Source organism: Anolis sagrei, chromosome 3, assembly GCF_037176765.1.
Source record: "Anolis sagrei isolate rAnoSag1 chromosome 3, rAnoSag1.mat, whole genome shotgun sequence".
In the NCBI taxonomy this organism is placed as follows: domain Eukaryota; kingdom Metazoa; phylum Chordata; class Lepidosauria; order Squamata; family Dactyloidae; genus Anolis; species Anolis sagrei.
This window is the reverse complement of record NC_090023.1, coordinates 183,858,953-183,876,621: the sequence shown is the minus strand read 5'-3', so window position 1 is coordinate 183,876,621 and position 17,669 is coordinate 183,858,953. Positions and strand designations below refer to the sequence as shown.

General features: G+C 43.4%; 1 protein-coding gene across 1 annotated transcript in view; it reads left to right on the top strand.

Moving 5' to 3' along the window:
* Positions 1–12,523: 12,523 nt before the first annotated feature.
* The window catches only part of LIPA (lipase A, lysosomal acid type), a 44,014-nt gene continuing 38,868 nt past the window's right edge, over positions 12,524–17,669 (top strand). Inside the window, exon 1 of the mRNA XM_060768760.2 lies at positions 12,524–12,617. The gene's annotated coding sequence lies outside the window, so the exon portion shown is untranslated. The remainder of the gene's footprint in view (positions 12,618–17,669) is intronic.

The following is a 17,669-nucleotide window of genomic DNA, read 5'->3' as shown; positions in this document are numbered from 1 at the left end:
GGCAAAACATCAAAACATCTGGGCATCCCTTGGGCAACATTCTTGCAGACGGCCAGTTCTCTCACACCAGAAGTGACTTGCAGTTTCTCAAGTTGCTCCTGACACGGGGGCATGAGAGAAGCCTCCCACAAGGATGACAAAACATCAGAAATCATCTGGGCGTCCCCTGGGCAACGTCCTTGCAGACGGCCAATTCTCTCACAACAGAGGAGCGGTTGCTCCTGACACGACCAAAAAAAAATAAATTAAAAATCTATCTTGTTGTTGTTCATTCGTTCAGTCGTCTCCGACTCTTCGTGACCTCATGGACCAGCCCACGCCACAGCTCCCTGTCGGCCGTCACCACCCCCAGCTTCTTCAAGGTCAATCTAGTCACTTCAAGAATGCTGTCCATCCGTCTTGCCCTTGGTCGGCCCCTCTTCCTTTTACCTTCCACTTTCCCCAGCATAATTGTCTTCTCCAGGCTTTGCTGTCTCCTCATGATGTGGCCAAAGTACTTCAACTTTGTCTCTAGTATCCTTCCCTCCAATGAGCAGTCGGGCTTTATTTCCTGGAGGATGGACTGGTTGGATCTTCTCGCAGTCCAAGGCACTCTCAGAACTTTCCTCCAACACCACAGCTCAAAAGCATCTATCTTCCTTCGCTCCGCCTTCCCTAAGGTCCAGCTCTCACATCCGTAGGTTACTACAGGGACTACCATGGCTTTGACTAGGCGGACTTTTGTTGCCAGTCTGATGTCTCTACTCTTTACTATTTTATTGAGACTGGACATTGCTCTCCTCCCAAGAAGTAAGGGTCTTCTGATTTCCTGACCAAAAATCTATCTATATATATAAAAATCTATCTATGTATATAAAAATGCTCTGTGCATAATGAGTACCTTAAAAACAAAAGAACCAATCACAGCAGAAAATGTCTCACAACACAAGGAGTGACCATCACTAAAAAATTATGATTTTGTCATTTGGGAGTTGTAGTTGCTGAGATTTATAATTCACCTATAATCAAAGAGCATTCTGAACTCCACCAATGATGGAATTGAACCAAACTTGGCACACAGGCCTCCCATGACCAACAGAAAATACTTGCAGCGTTTGGTGGACATTGACCTTGAGTTTTGGAGTTGTAGTTCACCTACATCCAGAGAGCACTGTGGGCTCAAGCAGTGATGGATCTGGACCAAACTTGGCACAAGCGCTCAATGCTCCCAAATATGAACACAGATGGAGTTTGGGGAAAATTGACCTTGACATTTGGGAGTTGTAGTCACTGTGATTCACAGTTCATCTACAATCAAAGAGCATTCTGAACCCCACGAATGACAGAATCGGGGCAAACTTCCCACATAGAACCCGCATGACCAACAGGAAATACTGAAGGCCATCCAATCCAACTCCCTTCATCAGGGCAAGAAAACATAATCAAAGTCCTCCTGACAAAGAGCCATCCAGCCATTTTGGATGGTCTCATCAGGTTTTCATGGTAATAGCTTCAAAGGCAATGGAAGACCGACCAGGATGTCAGCTCGCGCAATGGCAAATGTCCCCCTCAAAATATTAGACAATATGTTTTAAATGTCAAGGATTGCTTACTATTTATTTATTTACTGTGTTTATATTCTGCCCTTCTCACCCCGAAGGAGACTCAGGGTGGCCTTACAATCACCAGCAATTTGATGCCATATCAACAGACATATAATAAAATAAACATATACATTAAAAGAAAAATTAAAAAGCAATATAAACACATTATTAAAATTACGCAGTCTGAAGACATAGTCAAAAGCCATTCCTGTCATTATTGTACATAATTTCACTTCATTTATTGGACTGCACTATTGGCCAAAGGCTTGGTCACAGAGCCATATTTTTTTCCTGAAGGTCAGGAGGGAGGGGTTGACCTGATTTAGCAAGAGAGGGAGTTCCAAAGCTGAGGGGCCACCACTGAGAAGGCTTGGTCTCTCATCCCCACTAACTGTGATGGAAGTGGGACCAAGAGCAGGGCCTCCTTAGATGTTCTTAACTTCTCAGATGGTTCATACAGAGAGATACGTTTGGACAGGTAAGCTGGGCCAGAACGGTAGGGTTTTATAGGCTAAAGCCAGCACTTTGAATTGTGCTTGGTAGCAGATGGACAACCAGTGGAGCTGATGTAACAGCGGAGTTGTATGCTCCCTGTACGCTGCTCTGGTGAGAAATTTGGCTGTCGCCAGTTGGACCACTTGAAGCTTCTGAACAGTCTTCAAAAGCAACCCTATGTAGAGTGTGTTGCAACAAAAGCATGGACTACCGTAGCCAAGCCGAGCTTCCCAAGGTACAGGCACGACTGGTGCACAAGTTTTAATTGTGCAAAAGCTCCCCTGGCCACCACCAAAACCTGAGGTTCCAGGCTCAGTGATGAACTCCCAAGCTGCTTGAAAACATAATAGAAGTTCCAGTAATATTACTGGATGCAACTAAAATGTATATGTTATTACTATTTAAACAAAAATATATTTAAGAATATAAGACATAACTCTAAAAAATAATTCTGATCCAAGTTATGTGAGACTGACACATGGATTACTTAGGTTCGGATTACTATTTCTTATTAAAAAATTAAATGATAGCCATATAGTTATGGATGAGCCCTTTTGTCCCCTGGCAACCATATTTTTAGATCCAGTCTGCCGCTTCTCAATTGTTTATTGAGTCTCCCCCTTCATAATACTATCGAACTACTAGGAAATGATAGCTATGGTGACAATGATAAAATATTTTCATTTTTCACCACAAGATGGCATTGCAATATAAATAAGGACTTTCCTGTTAGCTTCTATGAGCAGTTAACTGTATTCATAGGAAAAACATGTACAATGGGCCTTAGGAATCCTTACTTTTACTTACTTTACTTAGGTGATCCCTCGTTGGAGGAGTAAGATGGTCTTCCTTGATGACTATTTTTGTGGGTTTGTAGGTGGCTGTGGAGCCCTATTCTTGACCCGCATCTTCTCCCACAGTGAAGGCATTGGTTTCCAGGTGGAAGGCGTTCCCGGTCGGGGTTAGCTTGATGCGCCTTCCTCTTGGCACGTTTTTCTCTTTCACCCTCCACTTGTGCCTCCTCGAATTCTGCAGCACTGCTGGTCACAGTTGACTTCCAGCTGGAGCGGTCAAGAGCCAGAGCTTCCCAGTTCTCAGTGTCTATGCCAGTTTTTAAGGTTGGCTTTGAGGCCATCTTTAAATCTCTTTTCCTGTCCACCAACATTCCGTTTTCCATTTTCAAGTTCAGAGTAGAGCAACTGCTTTGGGAGACGGTGGTCGGGCATCCGGACAATGTGGCCGGTCCAGCGGAGTTGATGGCAGAGGACCATCGCTTAGGTATCCACTGAGGTTTGGTTCCAAGACACACATGCACACACACAAAATCCGTGGATGCCTCCGTCCCATTGCATACAATAAGGTTAGCTTTCTGGAATTTTTTAAAAATAATTTTTTAGGCTGTGGATGGATGAAACCATGGATACAGAATCCATGGATATGCAGTGTTAACTGTATTTAGGCTAATAGTCTAATAGGGAGCTTTAAACCTATTGCCATAGATGAAGAGTAAGGGCCCTTCCACACAGCCCTATATCCCAGAATATCAAGGCAGAAAATCCTATATTGTCTGAGTGTGGACTCTGATAACCCAGTTCACAGTAGATATTGTGGGATTTTCTGCCTTGATATTCTGGGATATAGGGCAGTGTGGCAGGGCCCTAAGTAGAAGAAGGCATAGTTGGATTTACAGATAGCTCTTAGGCGATACAAGTACATTGGCAGCTAGTTCCAAAATTAACTGCTAATGGTACAAACATTTGTATAGAGTTGCCTACAGTTCCAGGGATTTCTGCTGCATGTCCCTGAAGATAATAATAATATAATAAAACTTTATTTATACCTCGCTACCATCTCCCCAAAGGACTCGGTGCGGCTTACATGAGGCCGAGCCCAAAGTACATCAACAGTAAAAACAATAAGAAAACAATCAATACAACAGTTAAAATAAATCTCAGAGTTTTCTACATAAAGGCCAAAATATGTTGGGTTTTTAAAAGGAATATGTTTAATGGCCATGTATAAATATGTGAGGGAAAGTCATAGAGGAGGGGGCAAGCTTGTTTTTTTGTTGTCCTGGAAACTAGGACATGGAACAATGGCTTCAAACTAAAGGAAAAGTGATCCCATCTGAATATTAGAAAGAACTTCCTAACTGTGAGAGCTGTTCAGAAGTGGAACTCTCTGCCGCAGAGTGTGGTAGAGGTACCTTTGGAGGCTTTTAAACAGAGGATGAATGGCCATCTATCAGGCATGCTTTGAATGTGATTTTCCTGCTTCTTGGCAGGGGGTTGGACTGGATGGCCTGCAAGGTCTCTTCCAATTCTAGGATTCTATGATTATCAATTAACATGCAGAACTTATATTCTTCTTTCTCTGTTTATGTGCATTTCATATAGATTGTGGTAACCCCATGGAAGGAGCCCCCGGTGGCGCAGTGGGTTAAAGCACTGAGCTGTTGAGCTTGTTGATCGTAAGGTCGCAGGTTCGATTCCGGGGAGCGGCGTGAGCTTCCGCTGTCAGCCCTAGCTTCTGCCAAACTAGCAGTTCGAAAACATGCAAATGTGAGTAGATCAATAGGTACCGCTCCGGCGGGAAGGTAACGGCGCTCCATGCAGTCATGCCGGCCACATGACCTTGGAGGTGTCTACGGACAACGCCGGCTCTTCGGCTTGGAAATGGAGATCAGTACCACACCCCAGAGTCAGACATGACTGGACTTAATGTCAGGGGACTACCTTTACCTTAACCCCATGGATGTCATTTTCATAAAGTTTTCTTAGGCAAAGAATACTCAAGGGGTGGTTTTGCCAGCTCCTTCCTCGTGCAGTGAATTTAAGCTAGGACCACGGATAAAAAGATCCATGCCTGGTGAGCAAATGCTAAACCGAAAGGACCAGCAGAGAATGTCTCACCAGGTTGAAGACAAGTCACAGAGGTTTAATTCAATTCGGCCAAAAGGGATTAAAATTCAAGCAAGATGCTTCCAAGGTGCAAGCATGACAAGGTGTCTTATACAGTTTGACAGCTATTCAGACTCACAATTCCTTCCCCCGACTGGCTAAAAAAGGGGCCAAATTGTACCCATGCCCTGATTGGATGGAAGTTCAGCTGATGTTTCTGCTTCCAGGCAAGGATTCCCTTTGGCAGGGAAATGATGGCTAGGGATTAGCTGGGTGAGAGACCAATTAGCAGCTGGGACACCTCGCTGAGAGGGAGGATAATCCAAAGAGACAATGTCAGTGAAATGTTAACAAGCTTTTGATTAGCTCAACTGTCCAGTTCTATGTTGAACAAAGACAGGAGTTTCCAAAAATAAAGGTGCAAGTCTCCTGGAACAAAAGGTGATGATCATGGGCAAGCAAGGTCTTGGTTGTCAATAAAGGAGTTTAACAAATATACATATTCTGTGCTTCTGTTTTCAGGAGTAGCAATCTCCCAATCTTGGGTGAATCATATAGAATCATAAAATCATAGAGTTGGAAGAGACCTCATGGGCCATTCAGTCCAACCCCCTGCCAAGAAGCAGGAATATTGCATTCAAAACACCCCTGACAGATGGCCATCCAGCCTCTGTTTAAAAGCTTCCAAAGAAGGAGCCTCCACCACACTCCAGGGCAGAGAGTTCCACTGCTGAATGGCTCTCACACTCAGAAAGTTCTTCCTTATGTTCAGATGGAATCTCCTTTCTTGTAGTTTGTAGTCTCCAGGGAAGCAGAAAACAAGCTTGCTCCCTCCTTCCTCTGACTTCCTCTCACATATTTATACATGGCTATCATAGCTCCTCTCAGCCTTCTCTTCTTTAGGCTCCTTAAGCTGCTCCTCATAGGGTTGTTCTCCAGACCCTTGATCATTTTAGTCCTCCTCCTCTGGACACATTCCAGCTTGTCAATATCTCTCTTCAATTATGGTGTCCAGAATTGGACACAATATTCCAGGTGTGGTCTAACCAAGGCGGAATATACTTATACAAACGGGCTTGGCTTATCTAGGCTGGCACAGGAAATCACCTATCTTTGCATACAAGTAAACAATGGACTTGATGATTATTTGGCTTGGGAAACGGCCAGGGGTTTTGCCCAACCTTTCTATTATTAAGGGATTGTTTTGGCAGTGTCACGGAGAGTTAACTGTCTCGGAGCTACATCCCGATACATTTTATAAGTAACTATTGCACATTTTATATATAAGAAATAGACACAGTACACAGAAAGATACACAGAAATTCAGGAAAAATAAATATAATTTATCATAGGGTTTAGAAATGTCAAAGTCTTTGTGGGGGAGAGATGTGAAACTGCTGCTGGTCACTCCAGATGTCCTATGCTTTAAACTTGCAGAACTCCAAAAAGATGTTGTTTAATAGGGAAAAAAACATATATTTATTATGGCGAACTATGAACCTTTTGGGGGGTGGGGTTGGTGGTATTTTGGCTCAACAACACTCTGAAATAGAATCCATAGCACCTGATATTCCTTGGCTGCTATTTTAAATCTATTTCAAAACCAAAGGAATATTTCTGCCCAGTTCTGATCCTCTCACTTCAATTTGGCGGAAATTTGCTTTTTCATATGTTTCTAAAAAAGATTTGCAAATATTGGATTGTTGAAGCCATGGATACAGAACGCAGAGGGCTGATTGTAATTTAATAGAGGTTGAATGTTCCATATCGGAAATGCATGGGATCAGAAGTCTTTTGGATACTTTTGTGGTTTGCAATACTTATATGTGCAATATATGTATGGTCCATGAGGCCAAAATGACTGAACAAATCAACAACAAAACATATGCACATATTTGGTATTGGAACATACAAGGAATCAGTGTGTGTGTCTCTCCTTATACATAAGATGCATGGAGCTGATTGGTCAGGCAATGCTTGGGGAGCAGGCTGAGCCTGGACTTTTGGATACTGTTACATTTTTTTTGTTCAGGCTTCAGCTATGCAAGTGCAGAGAGAGAAGAAAGAAGCAGAGAGAGACAGAGTTCGGAGTGCAGTCTTGCTTCATTCGCTGCTGAAGGAGTTTATCCACATGGACAAAGAAAGACTCTTTTAAATCTCTCATAAAAGGACATTATGTGAGTTGATGCAACTGATCACATTGCACATATGTTGTTCTTTATTGTTCATCTGTGCGGCATATTTTCTTTCTCTGAAAAGGCAGTGTGTGGGCTGATCAAATGTGAACTACATGTGGTTTACATTGCCCCATATTTGGGACCCAAATCTTAAACCTGAAATTCATTGATGTTGCATGCATAAACATTTTACACATAGCCTGTAATTTTATATAATACTAGCTGTACCAGTCACGTGTTGCTGTGGCCAACCTTCTTTCTTTCTCTCCTTCCTTCCTTCTCTTTTTCCCCCTTTCCTTCTCTCTTTCCTTCTTTCTCTTCCTCTTCCCTTCCTTCCCCCCTTTTCTTTCCCTTCCTCTTTCTCCCCATTCTTCCTTCTCTACCTATTCTTGGACAGCAACTCCCAGCAGTCCTCCTGATCAATCTATCTACTTACCTATCTAACCCTATCTAATCTATCTATCTGGAGGATTGCTGGGAGTTGCAGTCCAGGAATAGGAAATTAGAAATATGCCAGGATTTGGAAGCTCTCAAAGAAATCCAAGGAGAAGATAGCTTGCATCTTTGAAGCAGTGCATTTGGATCATCCTCCTCTCCTAAAGGGCCTAGTCTAGGAGATGCTGGGAACTCGAAAGAGAGTGTGGGTTTGCGATTGTGTATTTTGTTTGCCGGGGGGGGGGGGGGGGAGCATCTTTTTGCTTTTTTTGGCTTTTAAAGTCCCTTCCGCAGTGTTTTTTTTTAAAGTGTTTTATGAGTGATGATCACTCATTGGCCTGATAGGTGTATTGTGTCCAAATTTGGTGTCAATTCATCCAGTGGTTTTTGAGTTATGTTAATCCCACAAATGAACATTACATTTTTATACAGACTAGCCGTTCCCTACCACGCATTGCTGTGGCCTAGTCTCTGTATATGTGTTTGTGTGTGTGTCTATATATATACGTGTGTGTGTGTGTGGTTTTGCGTATGTGTTGTAATGTATTTTTCTTTAAAAAATGGGCTTTTTAAGTACCTTCTGATGTGTTTCTCAGTGTTTTTATGAGTGATGATCACTCGTTGTCCTGATAGGTGTATTGTGTCCAAATTTGGTGTCAATCCAGTGGTTTTTGAGTTATGTAAATCCCACAAACGAACATTACATTTTTATTTATATACCGTAGATGTGAAAATAATTTTCTGCATGAAATAATTATTTGTCCATCAAAGTTTGACACCACTTCAACAGCCTTGACTCAGTGTTATAGAACTGTAGTTTTGCAAGGTTTTTAAGGCCATATAATCCAGATTATCAAATCAGATAATCCACATTATCTGCTTTGAATTGGGTCATAAGTTTACACTGCCATACCTTGGGAAGTCTGACTTGACCACGGTGGTCCATGCTCTGGTTATATCCCAATTACACTACTGCAATGCACTCTATGTGGGGCTGCCTTTGAAGACTGCCCGGAAGCTTCAACTAGTCCAACGGTCATCAGCCAGGTTGCTCACCGGAGTGGCGTACAGGGAGCATACAACTCCTCTGTTATGCCACTCCACTGGTTGCCGATCTGCTTCCGAGCACAAGTCAAAGTGCTGGTTTTAACCTTTTAAAGCTCTAAACGGTTCATGCCCAGACTACGTCTGAACGTATCTCCTACTATGAATTATCACGAAGTTTAAGATAATCTGGAGAGGCCCTGCTCTCGATTCCACCACGTCGCAAATGCGATTGGTGGAGATGATAGACAGGGCCTTCTCAAGAGTGGCTCCCTGTCTGTGGAATTCCCTCCCCAAAGACATCAGACTGGCCACCTGCCTCCTGTCCTTTTGAAGGAAATTCAAGACTTGGCTGTGGGACCTTGCCTTTGACCATTGAACAGTGGCTTGTATGAAGAAGACATAAGCAATTTTGAAGTAACAATGAATTGACCCAGACCCGGATTTTAATAGGCGTGTTTTAACTACTTATTTAATGTTTTGTTTTAATGAATTTGATTGTTCTTATCATTATGATGGCACCAAACGGTGTTTGCTGTGAGGCCGCCCTGAGTCCCCCCTCGGGGATGAGTACAAGGATATGAAATGAAATAAAATAAACAATATAATCTAATTCAAAGCTGATTATCTGTATTTTATATGGCGGTGTATGAAAGGCCTTAGCCTTCCCTGCCAAAAAGTGCTGGTGACTCATCTAATACAACCTGCAGGATTCCCCTCAGCCACTGCAGTTAAAGTGGTGTCAAACTGTGTTAAATCTACACTGTAGATCAGTGTTTCTCAACCTGGGGGTCGGGACCCCTGGAGGGGTCGCGAGGGGGTGTCAGAAGGGTTGCCAAATACCATCAGAAAACATAGTATTTTCTGTTGATCATGGAGGTTCTGTGTGGGATGTTTGTCCCAATTCAATCGTTGGTAGGGTTCAGAATGCTCTTTGATTGTAGGCAAATAATAAATCCCAGCAAGTACAACTCCCAAATGTCAAGGACTATTTCCCCCAAACTCCACCAGTGTTCACATTTGGGCATGTTGAGTATTCGTGTCAAGTTTGGTCCAGATCCATCATTGTTTGAGTCTACAGTGCTCTCTAGATGTAGGTGAACTACAACTCCCAAACTCAAGGTCAATGCCCACCAAACCTTTCCAATCTGTCTACCAAGTTTGGTTCAATTCCATCGTTGGTAGAGTTCAGAATGCTCTTTGATTGTAGGCAAACAATAAATCCCAGCAACTACAACTCCCAAAGGTCAAGGACTATTTCCCCCAAACTCCACCAGGGTTCACATTTGGGCATGTTGAGTATTCGTGTCAAGTTTGGTCCAGATCCATCATTGTTTGAGTCTACAGTGCTCTCTAGATGTAGGTGAACTACAACTCCCAAACTCAAGGTCAATGCCCACCAAACCCTTCCAATCTGTCTACCAAGTTTGGTTCAATTCCATCGTTGGTAGAGTTCAGAATGCTCTTTGATTGTAGGCAAACAATAAATCCCAGCAACTACAACTCCCAAAGGTCAAGGACTATTTCCCCCAAACTCCACCAGGGTTCACATTTGGGCATGTTGAGTATTCGTGTCAAGTTTGGTCCAGATCCATCATTGTTTGAGTCTACAGTGCTCTCTAGATGTAGGTGAACTACAACTCCCAAACTCAAGGTCAATGCCCACCAAACCCTTCCAATCTGTCTACCAAGTTTGGTTCAATTCCATCGTTGGTAGAGTTCAGAGTGCTCTTTGATTGTAGGTGAACTATAAATCCCAATAACTACAACTCCCAAATGTCAAGGTCTGTTTTGCCCAAACTCCACCAGTGCCCATCATTGTTTGAGTCCACAGTGCTCTCTGGATGTAGGTGAACTACAACTCCAAAACTCAAGGTCAATGCCCACCAAACCCTTCCAGTATTTACTGTTGGTCATGGGAATTCTGTGTGCCAAGTTTGGTTCAATTCCATCATTGGTGGAGTTCAGAACACTCTTTGATTGTAACTGAACTATAAATCCCAACAACTACAACTCCCACAGGATAAAATCAATACCCTCCCCTAATCCCACCAGTATTCAAATTTGGGCGTATCAGGTATTTGTATCAGGTATTTGTGCCAAATTTGGTCCAGTGAATGAAAATACATCCTGCATACCAAATATTTACATCACTATTCATAACAGCAGCAAAATGACAGTTTTTATTTATTTTTATTTATCGTGTCATCAGCAACCATTGTATTACAATTCTAACAGAGCAAAACAAACACAGAGATTAAAAAGAAAAAGAAAGAAAAAAGAAAGAAAAAAACCACACAGATTTTGTAAATTTGGTATTTGGTTAAATGTCCTTTGGAGTGCCTCTGGGGTTGCCGCAAGAAGGTCCTCCATCGTGCATGTGGCAGGGCTCAGGGTGCATTGCAGCAGGTGGTCAGTGGTTTGTTCTTCTCCGCACTCGCATGCCGAGGATTCCACCCTGTAGCCCCATTTCTTAAGATTGGCTCTGCATCTCGTGGTGCTAGAGCGCAGTCTGTTCAGCGCCTTCCAAGTCGCCCAGTCTTCTGAGTGCCCAGGGGGGAGTCTCTCATTTGGTATCACCCATGAATTGAGGTGCTGGGTTTGGGCCTGCCACTATTGGACTCTCGCTTGCTGGGGTGTTCCAGCGAGTGTCTCTGTAGATCTAAGAAAACTATGTCTTGATTTAAGTCGTTGACGTGCTGGCAGATACCCAAACAGGGGATGAGCTGGAGATGTCTCTGCCTTGGTCCTTTCACTATTGGCTGCTACTTCCTGGCGGATGTCAGGTGGTGCAATACCGGCTAAGCAGTGTAATTTCTCCAGTGGTGTGGGGCGCAGACACCCTGTGATAATGCGGCATGTCTCATTAAGAGCCACATCTACTGTTTTAGTGTGGTGAGATGTGTTCCACACTGGGCATGCATACTCAGCAGCAGAGTAGCATAGCGCAAGGGCAGATGTCTTCACTGTGTCTGGTTGTGATCCTCAGGTTGTGCCAGTCAGATTTCGTATGGTGTTGTTTCTAGCGCCCACTTTTTGTTTGATGTTCAGGCAGTGCTTCTTGTAGGTCAGAGCACGGTCCAAAGTGACTCCCAGGTATTTGGGTGTGCTGCAATGCTCCAGTGGGATTCCTTCCCAGGTAATCCTCAGGGCTCAGGATGCTTGTCTGTTCTTAAGGTGAAAGGCGCATGTCTGTGTTTTAGATGGATTAGGGATCAGTTGGTTTTCCCTGTAATAGGCAGTAAGAGCACCTAGAGCTTCGGAGAGCTTCTGTTCAACCATCTCAAAGCTCCCTGTTTGAGCAGTAATGGCACGATCATCAGCATAGATGAAACTCTCTGTCCCTTCTGGCAGTGGCTGGTCATTTGTGTAGATGTTGAACATGGATGGGGCAAGCACGCTCCCCTGAGGCAGGCCGTTCTTCTGTTTCCGCCATCTGCTTCTCTGGCCATGAGAGAAGCCTCCTCGCAGGATTGCAAGACATCCGGGCGTCCCCTGGGCAACGTCTTCATAGACGGCCGATTCTCTCAACCCAGAAGCAACCAGAAAATGAGTTATGAAATAGCAACAAAACTAATTTTATGGTTGGTGGGTCACCATAACATGAGGAAGTGTATTAAGGGGTCGTGGCATTAGGAAGGTTGAGAAATACTGCTGTAGATGCACCTTCAGTCCAAGGGGAAATCTCCTTGCAGCAGGAGTTTGATCCTGGAGTGCAAACAATCTGGAAGGGAAGTGCAATGCAAGAGCAATGAAGCCAGCCTTGCTCTCTGGAGCGTCAGAGTGGGAGGAGCAGAAAAGGTAGGGGGGTTTCGAACGCTTTCTCCTCCGCGAGCTCTGATTGGGCAATCCCCATAGCCTGAGAGGGGTTCCAAAGCTTCTGATTGGCTGCGTCGCGCCCTCTTTCTCCTCCCCAGGAGGTGCAGAAATAGCGTTGCCTGGGCTTCTCCCTGCCGCTCCTTCTAAACTGAATCAGCTCCTTGGTAAGTAAGGTCTCTTATTTTTTCTGCTTCGCTTTCAATGGCTGCATCTACACTATCGAATGAAATGCAGTTTGGCACCACTTTAACTGCTCTGCCTCCCGGGACTTGTAGTCTGATACTCTTTTGGCAAAGAACGCTGCAGACCTTATAAAACTACCACTTCCACGCCATAGCATTGAGGTTTGACAGTCAAAGTGGTGCCAAACTACATTCATTCAACCCGTGGAGATCCTCCATGCTTTCACTTGGGAGTAAGTCACGTTGAACTCAGTAGGGAAAGGGCGGTGCAAGTCTTAAAGGCGCAGGACCGGTTTGGGAAACTTGCTCCTGCCCTACATGTTGCTTAGGATGCATTTAGAATTATTTAAGTTTGAGACCCCTTTAATTGCATTGGATTCCTGGGATTTGTAGTTTGACGAGGCACTAGCCCTTTTGGCTAGAGAAGGCCAAAGACCCAGTAAAACTACAAGTCCCGTGAGACTTGTGATCCTTTGGAATCCTGGGAGTTGTAGTTTTACAGGGTCTTTTAGCCTTCTCTTCCAAAGGGTGCTGGTGCCTTTCCAAACTACAATTCCCAGGATCCCATAGCATTGAGCCATGGCAGTGAAAGTGGTGTAAAAACCAGAAACACCAAGATAAAAAGGGGAGGTAGACCTAGGTGAAATAGGGTGCATCTACACTGTACAATGGATACAGTTTTGTTGGCTTGTCCTTTTGGATCTCCATATCCACAGCCACTTTAAATTGCTCGACAGCAGTTTCACTGCCATGGCTCAATATTATGGGATCCTGGGAGTTGTAGTTTGTAAAGGCACCAGCACCCTTTGGAAGAGAAGGCTGAAGACCTTGTAAAACTACAACTCCCAGGATTCCAAAGCAATAAGCTATGGCAATGAGAGTGGTGAGCCCCCGGTGGCACAGTGGGTTAAACCCCTGTGCCGGCAGAACTGAAGACCGAAAGGTCGCAGGTTCGAATCTGGGGAGAGGCGGATGAGCTCCCTCTATCAGCTCCAGCTCTCCATGCGGGGACATGAGAGAAGCTTCCCACAAGGATGGCAAATATTCAAAACATCTGGTCGTCCCCTGGGCAACGTCCTTGCAGGCGGCCAATTCTCTTACATCAGAAGTGACTTGCAGTTTCTCAAGTTGCTCCTGACACGACCAAAAAATACAATAAAATTGAAAGTGGTGTGAAACTGCATTAATTTTATAGTGTAGATCAGTGGTTCTCAACCTGTGAGTCCCCAGGTTTTTCAGCCTACAACTCCCAGAAATCCAGTTTACCAGATATTAGGATTTCTGGGAGTTGAAGGCCAAAACATCTGGGACCCACAGTGGGACCCACTGGTGTAGATTCAACTTATTTATTATGTATTTAAAACATTTATATTCTGCCCTTCTCACCCCGCAGAGGACTCAGGGCAGAGCACAACATATATATGGCAAACATTCAATGCCGGGACATAAAACCATAAGTATATACAAACATTAAAATTAGTTATATCCACATTAAAATCAGTTGCTTAAAAACCATCTCAGGACACTATTTGCCTCACTGCACTGCCCCAAAGGCTTGGTCCCACAACCAGGTCTTCATCCTTCTGAAGGACAGGAAGGAGGGAGCTGATCTAATATTGCCAGGAAGGGAATTCCATAGCTGGGGGGCAATCACTAAGAAGGCCCTGTCTCTCGTCCCTGCCAAACACGCCTGTGATAGTGGCGGGACTGAGAGCAGTGTCTCCCCAGAAGATCTAAGTTTCCATAGTGGTTTGTACAGGGAGATGTGTTCGGACTTAACTATTGTATTTTACCAAAAAGTTTCATGGCTAACAATCCACTTATTCAGATTCCCCGGCAGGCACATGTTTCAGTTGTTACATATTTTGACATAGTTATGAGCATGGGGTGGAATGTAATAGGATCGAGAGTCATGCAAATTGAGACCCTGGCCATAAGTCTGTAGTGAGTTGTTTTCAAGTGATATAGATTCAAGGGAAACCATGCCAGTCTTTTCAAGACAAGAGTAAGTAATGTGGAGGTGTATTGTCGAAGGCTTTCATGGCTGGAATTACTGGGTTGTTGTAGGTTTTTTCAGGCTATATAGAGGTGAGGTCTGAACACAACCTCTATGGATGCTTGCCATAGATGCAGGCGAAATGTCAGGAGAGAATGCCTATAGAACATGGCCATATAGCCCGAAAAACATACAACAACCTAATGTGGAGATGTTTGTATGGAGCTTAAAGTGTATACTTAAAACAGCAGCTGCACATGGCGTGTCAACACTGTTTTGGCAGTCCTTGCTCTCTTTTGTGTCTCTTCTTCCAGCCAGTAAATAAGAATGAATTGCCACTGACAGGGGTAGCAACACACCCCTTAAACCAGTGGTTTCCAACCTTTTTTGTTTTGGGAGGGACCACTCTCCAACATTAGTACCAAAAGGGTTACAAATCAGTTTTTGGTCAACTATAGATTCAGTTTGGTTACATGGAGTGCTGATTCAGAAAATTGCATTGGATAGACTTCATCAGCTCTAGTTTCTAATACAGAACATATGCCATCCAGTAGTCGCCATCTGCTCACCCACAGAAAACCATGTATATAAATAAAAATGTAATGTTCGTTTGTGGGATTAACATAATTAAAAAACCACTGGACAAATTGACACCAAATTTGAGCACAAATACATGTATCAGGCCAACGAGTGACCATCACTTATAAAAACACTGAAAAACACAGCGGAAGGAACTTAAAAGCCAAAAAACCAAAAATTACATTACAACGCATGTGCAAAACCATATATATATACATAAACACACATATATACACAAATATACTCACACATATACATATATATATACACATACAAAACACATACACAGACTGGGGCAAAGCAATGCGTGGCAGGGGACAGCTAGTATTTAATAAACCTCAGCACGATAAGAGGGTTTTGTGAGATCAGTCACTCTCGTTGTAACGGTGTAGCAAAGATGTAGTAACGGTGAGGCTGCAGACCATATTTTAGTTCTCGCAGACCACTGGTGGTCCATGGACCACAGGTTGGGAACCACCGCCTTAAACTCCTTATATGGATCCAATTTTTCCCTTCCCTTTCTCTAGGAGAGAATGCTTCTCGAATATGGCCATATAACCTGGAAAACTCACAGCAACATACTTCTGAGAGTTGCCCACACTGGGCAATACCCACATTGCAGATATTTGCTCTTTGTCATTCTTAAATACATTTGTGTATTTGCATTCAGAATGGAATAGATTGCTTTGGTGCTCTTCGCCTGATGAGATCAAAGTACCATTTCCAATCCTAATCTCAGCGTCTGGTGGACATAAGAACCACCTGTTCCTTCTAGATACAAAGGTCAAGAGCTAGAACTAGAAGAGTTCTTCCAGTTTCGAAACTAGTTTCAGATCCTTAATTGCATGACGCTTTGCTACACGGCTCAACCATTAAACCCAACAAGGATCAAGATATCTTGTTCACTAGACTAAACTTAACGTCAGGGGACTACCTTTACCTTTTTAGACTAAACTTGAAGCTACCCAACCATATATATCTCACTAACTGGGGACCCTTCCACACAGCCCTATATCCCAGGAAATCAAGGCAGAAAATCCCACATTATCTGAGTATGGACTCAGATAACCCAGCTCAAAGCAGATATTGTGGGATTTTCTGCCTTGATATAGGACATAGGGCTGTGTGGAAGGGCCCTGGGAGAGTGTCCTTGTGAAGATAAACAGTAATTATTTCCATCTTTGTTCAAGGTATATTAATCCGATGGCCATTACAAATGAAGAATTACAATCTTCCAAGTTACCTGTGGATTATTAATAAACTATACCCCCCCATGTCCAGGAGATTAGAGTGGGCCCTCAGTATCTGATGGGGTTTGGTTCCAAGAACCCCCTGTGGACTGGATACCAATATCTGTTGACGCTCAAGGCCCATTACACTATGTAACTAAATTTGATTTTTTTTTCCTGTTCTTAGTTTAAAGTGTTCTTTCTTTTTTAATTGTGCGGTACTTACTCTGAAAGTAGTTGTTCTACTCCAGAGACTTCATTTTTGTCTCAACTATGTTGAATTAGTTGAGACTCATTGAAAAACTATAGCAAAATATGTAACATAAATACAAACAGTTTTTGCAGTTTAATATACTTTTTCCAGGTTTTTATGATAGACCCAATTGGGAAATGACATTTATAACCCAGGAACAAAAATCACGTTACATAGTGTTGTACACAAAGTAGGCCAAAAATCACAAAGGGGTCTGTTTAAATACGTAAAAAAATATTTCTGTACAGAAAGGAGATTCCATCTGAATATTAGGAAGAACTTCCTGATTGTAAGAGGCATTCAGCAGTGGAACTCTCTGCCCTGGAGTGTGGTGGAGGCTCCTTCTCCCCTATGAACCATCAAGGACGTTAAGATCTTCCGGAGAGGCCCTGATCTCGGTCCCACCACCTTCGCAAGCGTGTTTGGTGGTAACGAGAGACAGGGCCTTCACTGTGGTTGCCCCTCGGCTATGGAACTCTCTCCCGAGCAGGATTAGATCTACCCCCTCCCTCTTGTCCTTCAGGAGGCTAGTGAAATCCTGGGTATGGAACGAAGCATTCCCAGAATAATGGCTGAGACTGGTTACAGACCAAAGTGAGTGACCACATATGCGGACTGAGTTGAACATAATTTTCCCTTGGCGATTTGATATATATGTATTTTATCTATATGTATTTTAATCTTGTATTGTTGTATGATGTTTTAGCTTGTATTAGTAGCATTGAATCCTTGCTGTAAGCCGGTCTGAGTCCCACTTCGGAGGTGAGAAGATCGGGATATAAAAGTTTTAAATAATAATAATAATAATAATAATTCTTTGGAAGCTTTTAAACAAAGGCTGGATGGCCATCTGTCGGGGGTGCTTTAAATGCAGTTTTCCTGCTTCTTGGCAGGGGGTTGGACTGGATGGCCCATGAGGTCTCTTCCAACTCCATGATTCTGTGAAAATGCTATGGCACTATACACTAAAAGCAAAA